Source organism: Vombatus ursinus, unplaced genomic scaffold (assembly GCF_900497805.2).
Source record: "Vombatus ursinus unplaced genomic scaffold, bare-nosed wombat genome assembly UNPS02014833.1, whole genome shotgun sequence".
Classification (NCBI taxonomy): Eukaryota; Metazoa; Chordata; class Mammalia; order Diprotodontia; family Vombatidae; genus Vombatus; species Vombatus ursinus.
In genome coordinates this window covers 6040878-6047007 of record NW_020954611.1, presented here as the reverse complement: position 1 = coordinate 6047007, position 6130 = coordinate 6040878, and the positions used below count along the sequence as shown (strand labels likewise).

The 6130-nt window shown below is 34.3% G+C and overlaps 1 pseudogene; it reads right to left on the bottom strand.

Annotated features, from left to right (window-relative positions):
* Nucleotides 1–3422: 3422 nt before the first annotated feature.
* LOC114026192 lies at nucleotides 3423–4406 on the bottom strand (annotated as a pseudogene).
* Between the last annotated feature and the right edge of the window lie 1724 nt (nucleotides 4407–6130).

Here is a 6130-nt window from a genome sequence, read left to right as displayed (position 1 = left end):
TCTATTATTTGATAAACCCAAAGACCCCAATTTCTGGGATAAGAACTCACTTTTTAAAAAAAAACTGCTGGGAAAACTGGAAAAGAGTATGGCAGAAACTAGGCATAGACCAAAATCTCACACCATATACCAAAATAAAGTCAAAATGGGTATATGATTTAGATATAAAGGCTGATACTATAAGCAATCTGAGAGAGCAAGGAATAGTTTATCTGTCAGACCTATGGAGAACAGAAGAATTCATGACCAAACAGGAGATAGAGAACATTATGAAAAGCAAAATAGATAATTTTGATTACATTAAATTGAAAAGTTTTTGCACAAACAAAGCCAATGAAACTAAGATTGGAAGGAAGGTAGAAAATTGGGAAAGAATTTTTACAACCAGTCTCTCTGATAAAGGCCTCATTTCTAAAATATATAGAGAATTAAGTCAAATTTATAAGAATACAAGTCATTCCCCAATTGATAAGTGGTCAAAGGATATGAACAGACAGTTCCCAGATGAAGAAATTAAAGCCATCTATAGTCATATGAAAAAATGCTCTAGATCACTATTGATTAGAGAAATGCAAATCAAAACAACTGTGAGGTACCACATCACACCCATCAGAATGGCCAACATGACAAAACAGGAAAATGATAAATGATGGAGAAGATGTGGGAAAATTGGAACACTAATGCATTGTTGGTGGAGTTGTGAAATGATCCAACCATTTTGGAGAGCAATTTGGAACTATGCCCAAAGGGCTATCAAAATGTGCATACTCTTTGACCCAGCAATAGCACTTCTAGGGCTATATCCCAAAGAGATCACACAAATGGGAAAAGGACCTACATGTACAAAAATATTCATAGCAGCTCTTTTTGTGGTGGCAAAGAATTGGAAATTGAGAGGATGCCCATCAATTGGGGAATGGCTGAGTAAATTGTGGTATATGAATGTGATGGAATACTATTGTGCTATAAGAAATGATGAACAAGCTGACTTCAGAAAAACCTGGAAAGACTTGCATGGTCTGATGCTGAGTGAAGTGAGCAGAACCAAGAGAACATTGTACACAATAACAGTCACATTGTCTGATAACTAATATTGATAAATTTAACCCTTCCTGGCAATACAAGGATCTAAGACATCTCCAGAGGCCTCGTGAAGGAAAAAAAGAACTATGGAAGCCGAATTGTTATTTTTTTCTCTTCCGTTGAGTTTTGTTTCCTCTTTCTGATGGTTCCTCCTATTGGTTTTAATTTCTACTTACAACATCACTAATGTGAAAATATGTTTAATATGAATGTAAATGCATAGCCTATATCAGATTGTGTGCCATCTTGGGGAGGGTGGTGGGGAGGAAGGGAGAGAAAAATTTCAAACTCAAAAGCATATGGAAGTGATTCCTGATAAATCAAAATAAATTAATAAAAAAATAATTACTGCTTCGTAGTATAATTTGAGATTTGGTAATGCTAGGCCTCCTTCCTTCCCACTTTTTTCATGGTTTCCCTTGAAGTTCTTAACTTTTTGTTTTTGCATATGAATTTTATTATTTGGACTAATTCTTAAGGGATTCTTTGGCAGTTTGATAAGTAAGGTACTGAATAAGTAAATGAGCATAATCGTACATCATTTTAAACATGTTGGCTCAGTCCCCCTCCCCCACCGTGAGCAATTCATATCTCTCCATTAGTTTAAGTCTATCTTTACATAAAGGATTCTGTTTTATTTATATAATTCTTATGTGTGTCTTAGCAGGTAGAATCCCAATTTATTTTACATTCTGTAGTTAAGTTGAATGGAATATTTCTTCTTACTGGCTTTATTGATAATGTAGAAAAGATTAATTTTGTGGATTTTTAACCCTGCAGTTTTGCTGGTTAGTTAATTGTTTCAATTAATTTTTTACTATATTTCTATGTAGAGCATCTCACCATGCTATAACTAGCATTTGTGATACTACATTGAATAATATAGTGGTAATAGATCTTGCTTTACCCTAATCTTTTTTTTTAAAGTTTACTTAGAATTTATTTTATTATTATTATTATTTTTTGGCTAGGCAATGGGGTTAAATGACTTGCCCAGGGTCACGCAGCTAATGAGTGTTTTGTGTCTGAGGCCGCATTTGAACTCAGGTCCTCCTAAGTCCAAGGCTGGTGCTCTATCCACTGTGCCACCTAGCTGCCCCTACCCTGATCTTCTTAGAAAGGCTGACCTTTGGCATTTTATTTACCATGTTAAGAAAAAATTTGATTATTCCTGTGATTTTAATATATTTTTTAAAAACAACAATGTTATATTTTGTCAAAAGCCTTTTTTGTATCTATTGAGATATCATTTGTATTTTGATATTAATATGATATGTTGTTTTATAGTTTCCTTAATATTGAACCAACCTTACTTTCCTGATAAAAATCCAATCTTTTTTAAGCTTTGCCTCTTCACTAATATTGTTATATTTATTTATGTCTATTTTCATTAAAATTATTGGTCTATTCTTAGTTTAAGGATCAAGACCATACTTACCTCTTAGAAGGAATTTGGTAGAAATTTCCCCCCTTATTTTAGCAAAGAATTTATTTAAAGAATTATTGTGTAAATGTTTGATAGAATTCAATTGCACATCCAACTGGATCTGGTTTTTTTTGTCCTTTGAAAGTTCACATAAATTAATTTGTACTTGAGCTTAATTCACTTTCTTTTTCTGAGATTATATTAAAATCTTTTTATTGCATACCTTGTTAATCTCAGTGGTTTATATTTGTGTAAAATTTTATTCACTTTGTCATCAATTTTATTGGAATACAATTTACAAAAATAGTTTCTAATAATTTGCCTTATTTTACCTTTCTTTGTGGTAAATGCTCCTTTTTCATGTTTGCTCCTGTGAGTTTGGTTTTCTTCTTTGCCTTTTAGAATCAGGGAGGCTAGGTAGTGGCATATCAATTTTATTTAGAGTAGGAAGTAACATAGATATTTTATTAATTAAAGTAAAACAGTTATCCCTTTCTTATCATGGAGATTAGGGGCATGGTGCCTCCCTGTAATCTGGAAAATCAGTGTAAAATTTTTGGCTCCATCTTTGTACCAAAAAAGAAATGTGAATTGTTATGGTATTAAAAGATAAAATATGCTGATATTCTATAGTACTATACATGTATTTTATGAATTTCTGAGTTTCTAAACTTTTTCTGTGTTATCTGCTGGCCTTTGCATGTCATCTGTTGCTTCTGCAACAATCCCCCCAAATTCCCATTCTTGTGCTGACCCATGATATATTGAAACCATGATGGGGAAAGTTGTGATGTAGAAGAGGTAACTGTAGTTATATTGAAATACCTTTTTATTGAACTTTGGGAGTGATTTCCCAAGCTATAACAAGTAACTATAAATCACTGATAGCCAAGAGGGTCTTCATTTCCAGGATTCAGGCCCAGATTCCTCTCATAGCACTTTCTGGCTTCTTAGGGTTCTTTGATCTGACGAACTCCAGAAAACTCAACCTTTTCATGTCTGATGCATTTTAATGAAGAACCTTTTTAGCTAATTTCTCCACAGTGGATAGATATTTGTATATTTGTATACATTTTGTATATTTGACTCTATATCTATTTTTAATCCTTCCAAGTAATGGGAGACACTATCAATTTCATACCTCCTGTTGAGAGCAGCCATATAAATAATCTTTAAGTTGCTTAATATTCGGTACCTTCTGGTAGTTTTCTTCAGCTTTGCTGAAGTCACCTGCTTCTACATTCATGTTGCTTAATTCTATATAACTATCTACAAATGTGGGATTATATTCTATTGTACTTTTAAAATTAAATGTGGCTGACTGAACTGCTCTCTCAAGATTTTGTCTATCCTTGCCTCATGGTTGGTAGTTGTTAGATGTCTTGATTTGAATCATTTTTGGAAGAATTGAAGAGTTTTATCCAGGCACCATTTTTTGTAGTAAAATTTAGCTGCATAGAGAAGGTAGTAGTGATGACACACTGTTTAAGGCCTCTTCAAGGTACTTTTCTCCTTCCTCCTTTTGATCAAGGACCTGGAGCTTCAGTGCAAAAACCTTAATGTAAGCTTCTTCTAGGTTGATTGGGATTGACTGTCTTAGTGGTTCTAGAGAAATGCTAGGATGATCTCCTCTGCTAGGGTTATCCAGACAAAACATGGCTATTGCAAATCCAGTGTTAAATACAGGGTTCTTAGGCTCTGATTCCAGGACTTTTTGGAAATAAACTTTGGTCCCTTCATAATACTTACTTACAAACTTGAGCAGGGCCCACCCTTCCCCACAATCAATTTCTCTAAGTTCCACTTTATAGCGGAAAGGACTTGAAAGCCTTTTTCAATTTGCTTCTATCTTGTCTAGGTAAGTCTAGGCTTCAGGGAGTCTGTGAAAATATTTCCATCAGTGGCCTGAAACATTCACTTCATTTATTCAATTGAACCTTGAGTTAACAAATATTAACTTATTTTTTGGACTAGGCAATTGGGGTTAAGTGATTTGCCCAGGGTCACACAGCTAGTAAGTGTTATGTGTCTGAGGCCAAATTTGAACTCAGGTCCTCCTGATTCCAGGGCCAGTGCTCTATCCACTGCTTCACCTAGCTGCCCCAACAAATATTAACTCTTTAAAAATCTAAATACTTCTGTAAGACTAAGGAGGTTCTAAGGTATTAGTGTTACTGAGATTTAACTTATGTTGCTTTCCCTTTTAGATCAATTTTTCCTTTCAGCAACCATCATAATCCATCAGAGGACAGAATTTAGTTATCTGGATTCTAGATTTTGTCATCCGCAAACTGTTTCTGCAAGATATGTTACTTTTTAAGTTTATTACATTATGGATCGGAATGAATTATATCCCAAATGGGAAAAAAAAACTGCACTGGAACGCAAATGGAATTCAGAATTAGAAAGTAGGAAAAGAGACAGGGTAATTTCAAAGCATGAAGCTTTGAGGGAATTAGGAAAGGGATAAGATCCGCCTAAAAGTTCCCTTCCAGTTGTATGAATTCTGTGACTGAGGTTTTGAGGAGGGACAAAGTTCATCTATTTCAAAATTTCTGTCTATATTTTTAATTTCCCCAAAAGAAGTCTTATTTATGTCTCATGACCCTTTGTTCCCAGGACCCAACATTCAGACTAGAATCATAGGGAAGGCTCAAGGAGATAAAGTACAGTATTATAGACAAAGAAAAAAAAACAATCAACTGATAAAATACTTAGCCATAGGGAATGGGGTGGGGACAGTTGGGAAAAAAGAAACTGGAAATGAGACTGATTCACAAATTAGCTAGAGGTCATTTTGGGGAAAGGTCACTTAATAGTGAAGGCTGAATACTGTGACAGAAGATTGGTTAAGAATACAGAATTATTTTTCTAATTGAGATGTTTTTTTTTAAATCGCTGTCATTTCTGATTATATCCCTTCCCCTATACTATATCTTATGAACAATCTCTAAAAATTATGCATTTTTTAAAAGAAAGAAAGAAAAATCTAAGAATATAGACCCTTGTTTAGGGCAGAATGATTTGGAAGATATTTGGGGAAAGTAATTTCATTTAAATCCAGATTAACTAGTGGGAGGTGATGTGGTGGTATAAAGGACAAGAACAGTCAGTGAGATCATTGCTTGACTTTGGGACACCCCATTTTTCTGAGCCTCAATTTCCTTATTAGTGAAAAAAGAGCATAGGGACAATTAGGCTATGATTTGTAAGATATGTTTGGTTTGGGGGCGTTTACAGTATGCAGTTATGGTGAGATATGTGAGTTGAAATGTCCTGAGATATTGGAGATATGGGACTGGAACAATGTGGATCGGTCCACTAGAGATATAGATTGGAAAGTGATCTGCCAAAAAGAGGTAAATATTATTGATGAGCATCCAAACTCTCACTGAGAAGAGTGGCAGCAGAACAGAGAGGACTGGTGTTCAGAGGTAAGAAGAAAGCCTGTGAAGGTGTTAGAAGAATAAAAAGAGACAAAGAGATAAATCTATCATAGCCACTGATGGAGGCTTTTATTTTCAGCATCCAATTCATCCATCCATCAATAAGCCAGCAATCAGTCAGTCAATAAACATTTATTTTTAAAACATTTTTTTTGCTTTAAATAGTATTAGTTTT